The sequence below is a fragment of the Peromyscus leucopus genome, chromosome 4 (assembly GCF_004664715.2).
Source record: "Peromyscus leucopus breed LL Stock chromosome 4, UCI_PerLeu_2.1, whole genome shotgun sequence".
Classification (NCBI taxonomy): domain Eukaryota; kingdom Metazoa; phylum Chordata; class Mammalia; order Rodentia; family Cricetidae; genus Peromyscus; species Peromyscus leucopus.
The window spans coordinates 105,640,011-105,654,251 of record NC_051066.1 but is presented as its reverse complement, the minus strand read 5'-3'; the positions used below and the strand labels follow the sequence as shown (position 1 = coordinate 105,654,251).

The following is a 14,241-nucleotide window of genomic DNA, read 5'->3' as shown; positions in this document are numbered from 1 at the left end:
TGTTTCAGCATAGCAACAGTAACCCTAACTAAGACAGGGGGTTTATACAGAAGAGACAGGGCAATGGAGGCCACTCTCTTTTTCACAATCTGCTCTAGCAGAAACTAGCTCTCTCTTGTTAGTTTCTCTTGAAACCAATCCTTTCAGGAAGCAGGGTTCAAATATTTCCTAGCGGCTCTGTCACATCTCAGTATGTTACCATGGGGAACTTTGGTAGAAAGCAGACCATGGCAGTGTTCTTGTTCAAGCCACTTCCTGGCAGGCTGGTGTCTTCCACTGCAAAACAATGTGATGGCTTTGACCTTGTTGAACTAGAGACATACCTACACAATGTTTAGTTCAATGCCTATCAACTGACAAGGACCCTGAGCCTAGAGAGGTTAAAGGTGTCCAGGCCCAGGTAGTCCCCATGTCCTTCTACGTCTTCTAGTCTTGGAGAATGAGACTCATGCCTCATGGTCATCCTTAAATGAAAGGAAAAGTCTAAGGAGGAAGGAGCAGGAATCGGAACAGATTTTCTGTGGAAACTGGGAGCAGACAGAACTGGTTTTTGTAAATCAAGTCTCTTGATACTTTTTTCTTTGATTTTATTTTTGAGACTATAATAAAATTACATCATTGCCCCCTTCCCTTTTCTCCCTCCCAATACACCCTTCCCTGCTCTACTTCAAATTTATGGCCTCTTATTTGTATATACATATATGTTCATAAAAACAACCTGTTGAGTCCATGGGATGTTACTTGTATGTATATTTGCAGGGCTGACCATTTGGTACTGGGCAATCTCTTCCAGCTTTCCTCAGTTGCCTATCATTCTCTGTGTCTGTTTGAGCCCTCGTGGCTTTTCCCCATGCAATTTGGCCTGTCTGTTGGTGTCATCCTTGTTTGGCACACATTTGGGCAGTCATGTTGGTGAGACTTCATGGGTGTGTCTTCTGACAGTACCAGGAGACAGTCTGCTAGCAAACTCCCTAATCCTCTGTCTCTTTCAATCTTTCTGCTCCTCTTCTGCAATTTCCCTTAACCTTAGGTGCAGGAGTGTTTTGTAGATGTATCCACTGGGACTAGGCTCCATAACAATGTATTTTAGTTGGTTGTGGACTTCTGTAGTGGTCTCTATGTGTTGCAAAGAGACTTTTCCTTGACGAGGGGCCAAGCCTACATTTATCTGTGGGTACAAGGACAAATGTTTATAGATCGTTGTTAGGGATTATAATACTTCTGAGGGAAGATGAGGGCTTCAAAATCAGACCTGAGGCTGGGCTTGGCTCTGGGTCTAAGCAGCTTCATTGGCAGGTGTACTAGTTAGGTTTTTATCACTGTGATAAAGCACTGTGACCAGAAGCAACTTGGAGAGGAAAGTTTATTTCACCTTACAGCTTAGAGTCTGTCATGAAGGGAAGTCAGGGCAGGAACTCGGAGGCCAGACCTGCAGAACACTGCTCACTGGCTTGCTCTCATGGGCTCACTCAGTTTTCTCGTATACCCCGGGACCGTCTGCCCAGGAATTGTACTGCCTACAGCAGAACGGGCCCTTTGACATCAACCACCAATCAAGAAACTGCCGCCATAGGCCAATCGGCTGGGGGCATTTTCTCAATTGAGGCTTCCTCTTCTCAGATGACTCTAGCTTGTGTCAAGTTGACAAACAACAACAACAACAAAACAAACAAACAAAAAACCCAGCCGCCACTGGCTGGTCTCTTTCCAGCTCAGCAACTTAGTTATCTCATCTGTAAAATAAGGCCTAAAAGGGAACTTCACTTTTTTTTCTTGTGGGTACAGTGAAGTTTATTGATGGTATTTAAGAGAGTAGGGCTCCCTAAGCCCCTCCTGTTATTCCAGGGGTCTGATAGGGAGACTGTAAGGGGGATGCTCAGTGTCAGGGGCTGAGCTGGGACAGGGACTCCTCAGCCCCCAAAGGCCTCTCTCTTGCTCTCATGTCCTTGCTGGGGCAGGTGGGGTGGTCCAGGGCTCCTTTCTCTCTGGAGGCCATGTAGGCCATGAGGTCCACCACCCTGTTGCTGTAGCGGTGTTCACTGTCATACCAGGAAATGAACTTCACAGAGTTGTCACTGAGAGCAATGCCAGGCCCAGCATGAAAGGTGGAAGACTGGGCATCACTGTTAAAGTCACAGGAGCCAACCTAGTCCTCAGTGTAGCCCAGGATGCCCTTTAGTGGACCCTCTGATACCTACGTCATCACCTTCTTGATGTTATCATACATGTCAGCTTTCTCCAGGCAGCATGCCTGATCCACGATGGACACTCTGGGGATAAGAACATGGAAGGCATGCCAGTGAGCTTCCTATTCAGCTCTAGGATGACCTCACCCACAGCCTTGGCAGCACCAGCGGATACAGGGATGATGTTCTGGGCTGCCCCACGGCCATCACGCTTGCTAGAGGGACCATCCACAGTCTTTTGCGTGGCAGTGATGGTGTGGACTGTGGTCATGAGTCCTTCTACAATGCCAAAGTTGTCATGGATGACCTTGGCAGAGGCGGGGGTGGGGTAGGGTGGTAGAAGTAGTTAGTGGTTCAGGAAGCATGGCTGACAATCTTGAGTGAGTTGCCATACTTCTCATGGTTCACACCCATCACAAACATGGGGGCATCAGCAGAAGGGACAGAGATGATGACCCTTTTGGCCTCACCTTTCAAGTGGGGCCCCAGCCTTCTCCATGGTAGTGAAGACACCAGGAGACTCCACAACATACTCAGCATCAGCATCACCCTATTTGATGTTAGCAGGATCTCGCTCCTGGAAGATGGTGATGGCCTTCCCGTTGATGGCCAGCTTCCCGTTCTCAGCCTTGACTGTGCCGTTGAACTTGCCATGGGTAGAGTCACACTGGAACATGTGGGCCATGTAGTTGAGGTCAATGAAGGGGTCACTGATGCAACAATGTCCACTTTTCCCGACACGACGGCGGTTTGGGTAGCCAGGCACCCCATAGAGTCAACTCTGCTCACTCGGCTTCACCATTGAGTCCTAGGGACGAGGCTGGTACTTCAGGAGAAGATATGGCTGTCTCTGGAACAGGGAGGAGCAGAGAGCCTAAGAGAGAACTTCTTTTAAAAATATTTATTACTATCATTTCGTGTATCCATGTTTATGGTGTGTGCATGTGAGGGCACGTGTGTGGCATGGTGTGAGTATGGATGTCAGAGGACAACTTTTGGGAATCAGTTCCTCATTGAATGTGGTTCCCCAGTATAAAATTCAGACTGTCAGGCTTGTAGGCAAGTTATTTTATCTTCTTAGTCATCTTGATGGCCTAACACTCAAATTTTTAACCCCACAGGACCACCATGGGCGTAAAATTGTCATTTGGTGTAACATGAATATAGAAAAGGCTGAAATAGGCCTTATGTGGCAGAAGGGAGAGGACAGAGCATCATGGAAAGTGACCAGTGACAAGGGACGTGAATGGGGAGGGCATGACAGAGGAATCATAAAGATGCATAGTCTCCTAAAGAAACAGCATGCTATAGGTAGGGTAATGAATAGACTCAAGTCTGTCTGAATGCTAGCTTTTCGGTCAGCTGGCTGTGTGACCATCAGCTGATACGCTGTCTGTCTGGGCTTCAGTGTCCTCCTAGGAAACACCAGCTCCAATGGGGAAGCCTTTTAGAGTTTTCATATTCCCCCGGCATGTACTCACAAACCTTAGAATGCTTGACTGGGGAGACTAGATATACCTGTCCGAGAACCCTCGTTCTCGTCTTCACGACTGGAGCATGGAAAACAAAGAACAGATACCCAGTTCCTGAATGGGACATCCAGGAGGGTAAGGATGGCCAGTGACAATCCGCAGGCCTCACCCATTCACTTTCCTCATGGTCACTCGCTGGGGACAGTGGGAATTGAGTAAACATGCATAGTAAGGCTGGGTGCTGCAGCTAGGAAGGGAGCGAGCCTCGCCTCGTTCCTGCCCGCAGGACTCCCATTCAAAGGGTGAGCTCTGCCATTTGCCGCACGCATATGTAAAAGTGTCACATCTTTTCAGCAAATTGACATTTTAAAAATAAATATATAACGTTCCTCTTCGTCTCTTCAAGTCACAATTGATTTAAAGGGCACTTTATATGACAGTATAATCACCCCCAGATTTCTCTTGGTTACCCTTTACATGAAATACCTTTTCCATCACCTCCCTTTCATTCTGTGCACGTTGTTAGATCTAAAGAAAATCTTTTTTAAACACCAGGTAGTTGAATTTTATCTTCATTTAATCCATTCATCAGCTTATGCCTTTGTGTATGTATGATGTGTGTGTGTGTGTGTGTGTGTGTGTGTGTGTGTGTGTGTGTGTGTGTACGTTTGTGGGTGTGCACATGTGTACTTGCCATGGTGTGTGTACGGAAATCAGAGGATGGCCTCAGGTGTCAGTCCTCACCTTCCACCTTGTTTAAGAGTGTTTCCATAGCCGGGCAGTGGTGGCACATGCTTTTGATCCCAGCACTTGGGAGGCAGAGCCAGGCAGATCTCTGTGAGTTCGAGGCCAGCCTGGGCTACAGAGTGAGTTCTAGGAAAGGCATCAAAGCTACACAGAGGAACCCTGTTTCGAAAAACCAAAAAAAAAAAAAAAAAAAAAAAGTGTTTCCCTAAGAGATACCATAATAGAGGGAGACATCAAGGGCACAGGGAGTAGAAGTGGGGTGCTAGAAAAGTCCCCAGAAATCCACAAAGATGACCCTACCTTAGACTACTAGCAATAGTGGAGAGGGTGCCTGAACTGGCCTACTCCGGTAATCAGATTGGTGACTACCCTAACTGGCATCGTAGAGCCTCCATCCTGTAACTGATGGAAACAGATGCAGAGATCCACAGCCAAGTACCAGGCTGAACTCCAGGAGTCCAGTCAAAGAGAGAAAAGAGGGATTGTATGAGGAAGGGGCATCAAGGTGATGATGGGAAATTGTAGAGACAACCAAACTAAACTAGTGGGAACTCATGAACTGTGGACCAGTACTTGTGGAGCCTCCATGGGACTGGACTAGGCCCTCTGCATAGGCGAGACAGTTGTTTAGCTTGCCCGGCTTAAGAGGCCCCTGGTGTTGGGATCAGGATCCATCCCTGCTGCATGAGCTGGCTTTTTGAAGCCCAGTGCCTGTGGTGGGACACCTTACACAGCCTTGGCTCAGGAGACGGGGCTTGGACCTGCCTCAACTGAATGTACCAAGCTCTGCTGACTCCTCATGGGAGTCCTTGCCTTGGAGGAGGTGAGAATGGGGGGTGGGCTGGGGAGAAAGGCTGGGGGGCAGGAGGAGGAAGGAGATGTTTCCCTTGTAGTGTTTGGCACCGTGTACACCAGACTGATCGGCCCCTTGAGCCTCCGGAGACTCTCCTGTCTTCACCTCTGTCTCGCCATAGGACTGGTATTACAGAGCGTGCCACTGCCTGGCTTTATGTGGGACCTGGGGACTTTAACCCAGTCCTGGTGTTTGTGTGGCAAGTGCTTTACCCACTGAACCAATCCCCCAGCTCAGCTATCCCTTTTGACTGAAAAGCTTAATCCTTTTATATTTAAATGAGTTACTGATAGTTACTTTGGCCATTTTGTTACTTGTTTCCAAGTCTTCTAGCATTTTGCCTTTCATTCTCTCTTCTATCACTTTCTTCTTTATTTAGCTGGGTCTTTGTAGTTCTGTTTCTAATTCTTTCTCATTTCCTTCCTTCTGGGTATTTTGATACTTTTTTTTTTTTTAAGGACACCCTCTTTCCTCTTTTTTAAATGTTACAGTTTCATTCTCTGAGACAAGGTTTCACCACGTACCACTTGCTGGCTTGAAACTTGCTATGTAGACCAGGCTAGCCAGGAACTTGCAGTGACCCTCCTGCCTCTTTCTGGGAGCAGGGATTATTCCTGCTAGCCACCACGTCCAGCAATGATGTACCCATTCTTTGAAAACAAGTGTGAATTGGGGATCTTTCCTTAGTTTAGAGCCAAGATCATTCTTTCTCTTTCTCTTTTCTTTTTTTTTGTTGTTTTTTGTTTTTGTTTTTTTTTTTTTTTCGAGACAGGGCTTCTCTGTGTAGTTTTGGTGCCTGTCCTAAATCTTGCTCTGTAGACCAGGCTGGCCTCGAACTCACAGAGATCCGCCTGGCTCTGCCTCCCGTGTGGTGGGATTAAAGGCATGTGCCACCACCGCCTGGCTCTTTCTCTTTTCTCAATGAACAAAGCCCGATCCAGCTGTGTGTCCTGGTCATTTTCTCCCATATGGCAGTGTTACTGAGCGGAGCCTAGGGCTTTCCCACGGCCTTTTAGTTCTCTTTGATACCTTACATATTGATCCTGATCAAAGTTACTATTTTTCTCTCCTTGATTCCTGAGAAACGTTCAGGATAGACTTTAAATGTTTCCACTTAGAGTCTCGTGGAGCTTTACCCGGCTGTCTCACTGTTTGGGACACAACAGCAACTATGTCATATTGTCACTGTCAGGAGTTCCTGTCACTCTCAGATAGCTTTGATTTTAGTCAGTAGTCACAAGGTTATTAAAGTAAAACAGTGATGCAGACATTATCAAACGACTGCCGATCGGACTCTAAAACATTTGTGTCTTACTTCCACAAACCCATACTCAACAGTATAGAAATATAACAATAAATAACCTGCATCCTCAAAAAAAAAAGTAAAAAAACACCTCTCCCTATTGACCAAATTAAACTAGCAAGAAATGCTTTCACAATTGCTACTTTCCAGGAGTTGAAAACAGTTATTGTAGAATAAGGCTATAAAGGTTCAAGTTAATATTTCAATGAAAATTCCTAGGAGGCATTCACAGTCTGTTGAAATGAGGAGTTGATTTGGTCACATCGTTGAATTATTTTATAGAGAACTTCAGGTCCTGCTGTGTGCTCTCTGAGAAGTACAACTTTTCAGTGGCCACACGTGGCCATAGAAGTACGGCCCAGACCTCTCCACAAACTAACATGTCCCTTTATAATATATTAACATAGTTTCTATTCACATAGCCATTCTTTTAAATGAAAATAATCTTATAGAAAGACAAGCTCCCTATGATAGGAAATATTTTCATTACTTTTTAAAGATTCAATATAATTACATCATTTCCCCCTCCCCTTTCTTCCCTCTAAACCCTCCTCTAACCCCCTTGCTCTCTTTCAAATTCTTGCCCTCTTTTCTTTAGTTGTTCCATATATATGTATATACACACATACATATCTTAACATACAAACACCATCTGATCAGTCTGTATGTTACTTGTATGTACATGTCTTCAGGGCTGACCACTTGGTGTTGGATAAATAACTGGTGAGCTCTTCCCCGAGGAAGACTATTTCTCCCCCTCTCAGCATTCCTAAGCGGCCTGCTGTTCTTTGTCTGAGGTTGAGGCTTCATGGTCACTCTGTCCTCCATGTTAGTATGTCTACCCACACTTAGAAACAGCTGTAGTTCTGTGACCTGTGAGACTGCAGATATTTCTTCATGGTTTTCACAGGGATTACACACATCCTAACTCCTTAAACTGTAAGTTTCACCCCACGTGAGATCTTATAACCGAATGTGGGAATTGGGGGGAAAAATCTGGCAATAGCAAAAGGTTGCTGAATGCGTAACAACGAAACATCCTTCAAAATCAAACGTGGAACGAATCCGAAGTTTCAGGCGGCGTTCACCCATGTGGCATCTTGAACTTCATGGAAGCTGTGGTTCTGAACACACATGTGCATTTTGTACTGCACATGCCATGGTGCAAAGTAGCACTGAAGTCCCTGAAGCTTCTGCCCGGGGTCACAGATGGCTTATTATGTATGCCTTCCACAATCTTTGGCCACAAGCATCTGTGGCCTATTGTGTGTCCTGCTCCATTTTCTTTAACAGAGCCCGTGGGTGGTCTCTGCTTGGGAGAGATCAGAGTCAAAATAAACAGAGAGTAGCATGCAAGTGGCATCACAGCATGCTGGTATGTTGTGAGTAAGGTTTGCAGGAAGAGAACCGGGAGGACAGCTACCTCGGCTAGTCCAATACAGCAGCTGCACTAGGGAAGCATTGGGGCTGAGCCAAGCAGAGGCCGGAGAACGTTTCCTACTGTTTTCATAGTGGCTGTTCCTTAATTAGATATATACTTGGTTGTTATAAACCTGAGGCTGGTATCCAGAGCTTCTGTATCAATTCATCCTGTTCCGGAGTGTGTTAGTTTGGTGCTTCCATAGAGGAATGAGACCTTGGAGTTTTCTGGCTTGCAAAAGCAACCTGACAGAGGCTACACACTAGAAATGCATTGACGTGGACCACATACTTGCATGGTGTTCACGGAGGGCGCTGCTAGAGATGAGATCCAAAAAGACCATGGGGAAGGAGTGGCTTTTGAACACAAAGGAAAGAAGGAAGAAGCCAGGAGGGAAATTGAAGAAGGAACAAGAGCTTGGAGTAGAAAATCTGGTTTGACCTGGGTCCTGATGAAAGGGAGGCAGAGAACGTGGAACAGAGCCAGGACAAGCACTTTAGGCCCTGTTCTGTGAGGACAGGAACTCATGAAGGGTATGAGGAGACTTGTCGCTTAGTCTGAAAGGGACAAGGTCGTTGTTCTGATGAAGGCTCGGGCTGAAGCAAATATACCAAGGAATAGACTGTGTAGATACCCGGGCAAGCAATATAGCCAGCGTGTCTGAATCAGAAGCAGTGTTTGGCAGGGATTAGGAGGCTGAGAGTTTAATAGCAACAGATTGGCAGATCCCTGAGGGCTTTCAGAAGAGAGCCAAGGGAAGGCCTAGCTGAGGAAACCAAGTCTGGCCCTGAGAAAGGGAAATGCTCTGGCTTCACGGGCCTCCTCCCTCCCAGGAAAGGAGATACGTTGTTTTTCTGGGCTTAGCTGAGACAATATCTTTGAGGTCTATGCTTTTCAAACGGGAACCATTGAGAAAAATGAGGAAGCTTGGGCCGAGGGAGGAATGTGCTTATGGACTTGTTCCCTGTCGGCGGTGAGTCAGTTCCCTCAGACACTGAAGTGTCAGCATTTTTAGTATGTCTTAGGTTAGACAGAGAATTCCAGAGCCAAGCTCATCTGGTCAGTGTCCTGATCCCACTGGCTCACAGTGGGAGGTTGTGTGGGCTGCTGCTCTTCTCTGAACCTGTTTTCTCATCTGTCCCACAGAGGTGACAATAGTCCTGAAAGCCTGCTTAGGATGAGCCACACAAAGCGCTCAGCAGGGGTCTTGCTCATTGTCAGTGCCCCCGTTGACATTTCTAATGATATTATGATTATTGGGACGGCTCGACTCTTTTCTTTTTCCATTTTTATTGATTCTTTGGGAATTTCACACAATGCACCCCAACCCCACTTATCTCCCAGTCCCTCCATATCCACCACTCACTCTGGTAGTGTCCCTTCCAAAGGAAAGCTTAAAAAAAAAAAGGAATAAAAATAAACAAAAATAAAAGAGAAAGAAAGAAAACTACTTCTCCCGCCTCCACCCCCGCCTCCTTTCCTACCTCTTCATCCCCTCTTCATTGATCTTAGTGGCATTGGGAGCTGCTGTGTATCATGCAGTAGATCCTTTTGTCCAGTGTTCGTTGTGTGATGAGTTGTTGGTCAGGCTCAAGGCTTTGGTCCACCATAAACGCTGGACCCCCACTGACATTCATCTCCAATATCCTGCGGTTGCCCTGGGTCATGGAAATCTTGCAGCTATGGTTCCACAGGATAAATCCCTTCACACCTCCAGCAGGTCGTAGATGGGGTAGATGTTGGGGTGGATCAACTCCAAGCCCTGGATGTGTGCCTGGATGGTAGCTAAGTGGGCCGGTCCAGGCGGCTAGGACCACTCCTCTCAGGTGAGGGGTGGAGCCAGCCCCATGGTGAGGGGTGGGGCTATCTTTCCTAAGTGTGGAGGGCCAGCTCTCCTCTTAGGGGTGGGGCCAGCTTTCTGGTGCAGGGCTCATTAGGGCCCAGTGTCCTAGGGCCAGGAGGTTCTGGTCAGCTCTCCTGTGTGTGGAGGAGCAGGTCACCCTGAGCCAGTGAGGGGTGGGGCCAGTTCAGCAGGGCTGTAGTACTTCAACACATACTTTGCATGGGCCCCTGTGGTAACACGGGCAACAGACATCTACGCAGATCCCAGTTGCTGCAGTACTACGGATCCAGATGTGATCATTGGCAGCAGCTTTGAGCTGGATGTCATCATGGCCCCGGGTGGCAGCGCGGGCTTCTCAGATCCAGATGGGCCTAGCAGCAGCGGTAATCCCTAGGCTCCAACCTGGCTCCGTGTGGTGGTTCAGACCTCAGGCAGTCAATCAGCTGATTGTAACGGGAGTCGCAGGCCTCAACACAGACTCTAGCTGCGGCAGGGCCACGGTCTCAGAAATAGCCCCAAGCCACAGTTCAGGCCCGGGCATCAATATGACCCTGGGTGACAGTGCTGGCCACCCTGATTGAGGGCACCAAGATGGCCTCAGGTGTCAGCCAGGGTGTCTGCTTTGCCTTTGGTGGTAACCAGAGTCTCGGACGTTGATGCAGACCCTGGCTACAGTGGGGACGCGGACACAGACGTGACCCTAAGTCTCAGTTCAGGCCCTGACAACACCATGGCCATAGATGGCGGCACAAACCACCGAGGTTGGCATAGTCCCGGCAGCACCATGTCCTTCAGACTCCCAAATGGCCACAGGTGGTAGTGGGGTAGGGTTCTTGTGGTCTTTGGTGGCAACGTGGACTATGAATATCACCATAGAGCCAGGTTGCGGTAGAACCATGGACCCAGACATGGTCTTGGGCGGCATCCCTGACCTGGATGGCGCCATGGCCCCAGGTGGCTGAACAGGTCACTCAGATCTGCATTGTCCCAGCTGCAAGGTGGCCCTCTGACAACAGTATGACCTCAGGTGGTGGCCCAGATCTCAGGCATCTGTCCGGCCTTCCATGGTACCAGGCACCATGGATATCAACACAGACCCGGACATGGCCCCAGGCTGCAGCTGAGGTCCACGTTGCTGTGCAGGTCCACAGCTCATGGCCCTGGGATGCTGTGCAGGGTACTCAGATCTTCATGGCCATGGTGGCCGCAGGATCTTCAGACACCAACATGGCCTCAGGTTTCAGTTTGGACCCTGGGTTTCTGCACTGTTTTTCATAACAGGAACCATGGATATCGGCAGAGTCCCCAGGTGTGGTGGGGCCATGAACCCCAACATGGTCCTTGGCTGCAGCCTGGGCTGGACATCTCCATGCCCCTAGGTGGTAGCTCTACTTTTTAACAAGGTATCCTGTACTTTGAGACACCTTCAGAGCCCCAGACTCTAACTTGATTCTGTGTCCAAGAATGTCAGGTAGATCCCTTCTTCCTGTTTCCTCCATCTTAATCCTAGAGTTCACCTGTTCCCAGGCTCTGAAGGGTGTCCTAAGTCAAAACACCAATGTCGGGGATGAAAGAGAAGGATGATAACAGGAAGAACAGGGAGAGCTGGCACTCATGCTTCCTAGGCAGATGACAATGTCCTTAGGTTGGCTTGGAGTTGCATGTGCCATGGTGGCAGGAACTTTGCAGTGTTCAGAGTCTGACTGTAAGCTGCTGACCCCAGGGCATGGGAGGAGAGTGTCCCTAGCTTCCCCATCCCCTGCCAGGAGTGAGGGAGGACCAGAGGCTGCTGCCTCTGAAGGCTCTGTCAGAAAGCACACGGTGGTAGGTTACTGGTTACCACATAAGCCAAGCCCTTGATCTGCATGTTTGAGGAAACCCTTTGTTCCTTTCAAATCTCGATTCTCTCAGCTGGCTGGTACAGTGACTGGAACAGTCAGGTTTTTTTTTTCTTTCTTTCTTTCTTCCTTTTCTCTTTGGATTTTTAAAAATAACTGGCTTGTGAGTTCAGACAGAATTGGGTTCCAGGCTTGGTTCAGGGCCAGGGACTTCTGCATCCTTTTAACCCCCTCCAAGGCCCAGTAAAGAGGGAGAACCTGAAGACTAATGGGGGCAGGGGAGGACACGCAGAGGTGCCCTCTAGCTGAGGGTCTAATACAGTGAGACGGACAGCGTAGCGAACAGGGTGTGCACACCCAAGACAACAGGAAAGGCTTTGACAGACACAGGTGGTAAATGAGCTTACCATCCACAATAAAACAGGAAAAACCGTTTGAGTGTGCCACAAGCAGGCAGCAGCCCGAGGCACAATTAGAGAGAGTCCTGCCTATAACATAATGTTGGCGCAATGTCTCCATTTTAGAGAAGCACTTTCGGTTAGGATGAGTGTCTTGTGTGCAATTTCCTAGCATGTAATTCATGACATGCAAAGGGAATACAGCTCAGATTGGCTGCTGTGCAGTCTAGGAGGCTAACATGAGTTGCTGCACACATAATTTCCAGTTTTGTAGTCTCTGGCATGCAAATAAGGTCTATGCAAATTGTGACCGTGCAAATATGGACAGCTCTGGTTGATTATGGTTCCATCCCAGCCAAAGGTTCCGGTTATAGGGCACTTGGCTCTGTGCTATGCAACATTCCAAGACTAGCAGTTAGGGATTCCTGAAACAAGCTGGTGAAGAATCCTTAATTGGGATTAGGTTCCTTCTTCTGGTCTTCTGTGAATGGCCTTCCATCCACAAAAGACACAGAAAGAATGATGGGGATTCCTATGCTATCTGAACTCCAGGTACCCCATCCCTTTCTGGGGCTCAGTTTCCTTTGATATAAAACCAGAGGCCCTGGGAGACATGGCTGCTTTGTTGGTTCATGCCTGACATTGTTACTCACTTTTCCTCATGCACTTTGGATTCTCAGATCTCTGAGAATGCTTTTCAATACAGTGCTCCAGTTATCTACTACCAATTGTATTTGGCCTTCAAAAGGAGACCTTTTTCTCATCCTGAGACAAGATCATCTCCAAAGGACCAACAGAAAGTGAGTATGCAGTAAATATTTGTTGAATGAATGGACAGTTGTTTTTAGCTCTTATTGCATGCCAGGGATGTTTTAAGAATTTTTTTCTTTTCTTTTCTTTTCTTTTCTTTTCTTTCTTTCTTTCTTTCTTTCTTTCTTTCTTTCTTTCTTTCTTTCTTTCTTTCTTTCTTTCCTTCTTTTCTTCCTTCTTTCCTTCTTTCTTTCTTTCTTTTTTTTTTTTTTTTTTTTTTGACAGGGTTTATCTGTGTAGCTTTTGGAGCCTGTCTGTAGACCACGTTGGCCTCAAACTCACAGAGATCCTCCTGGCTCTGCCTCCCGAGTGCTGGGATTAAAGGCATGCGCCGCCGCTGCCATCCAGCAAAAGTTCTTGACCTTAATATAATGTATATGGGAGATGGGCAGCAAACAAAAAAGGAAAGAAAGATACATCGCATGCTAGTTAATGAGCAGTTCTAACAAGTGAACAAACATCAAGCAAGAGGAAGTGTCATTGGCCAGGGCAGGTTGCAGACAAGAAGTCAGGAAAAACCCTTGAAGGCAGGAACACAGAAAACAGAAGTCAACAAATTGAGGGTCTCCTGGGAGGCCTCTAGATTTTTAGTCTAACTTTGTCTGACTAAGATTTCAATCTTTTAAAGAAGACCCTAGAGGTCTATAAAAGATGAGTTACTTTTCTATTGCTGTTACAAAGTGCCATGACTAAGTCAACTTATAAAACAAAGAAAGCATTTAATTGGGAGCTCAGAGTTCCAGAGGACTGGAGTCCATAACCATCATGGCGGGAGCACAACGCTGGAGCAGGAGCTAAAAGCTCACATCTGACCTGCAAGCACAAGGGAGAGAGGGAGAGAGGGAGAGAGGGGGAGAGGGAGAGAGGGAGAGAGGGAGAGAGGGAGAGAGGGAGAGAGGGAGAGGGAGAGAGGGAGAGGGAGAGAGGGAGAGAGGGAGAGAGGGAGAGAGGGAGAGAGGGAGAGGGAAAGGGAGGGGGGATGGTTTGGGCTTTTGAAACCTCAACTTCCACCCTAGTGACAAACCTCCTCCAACAAGACTACATCTTCTAATCCTCCCCAAACAGTTTCACCAACTGGGCATCAAGCGTTCAAATATATGAGCCTATGGAGGCCACTCTCATTCAAACCACCACCCCTAGGAATCTGGGAATCTACAACAAAATTATAAGTTTCCACTGCTCCCATATTGCATGACTATGATTACACTGGCTTTGGCAACTCTGAGATTCTAAGATTCACTGACACATCGATGCTTGAATACACCAGGAAACATTGTTTACTCTCTTTGCCTTACTCCTAGGAAATGAGTTTCTAAAATACAGTTTATTTTATTTTCTATTTAAAAAATAGATTAAGGAAAAAAAAAAACA

At 47.3% G+C, this 14,241-nt stretch overlaps 1 pseudogene; it reads right to left on the bottom strand.

Annotated features, from left to right (window-relative positions):
• Nucleotides 1-1,882: 1,882 nt before the first annotated feature.
• LOC114699473 lies at nt 1,883-2,957 on the bottom strand (annotated as a pseudogene).
• Between the last annotated feature and the right edge of the window lie 11,284 nt (nt 2,958-14,241).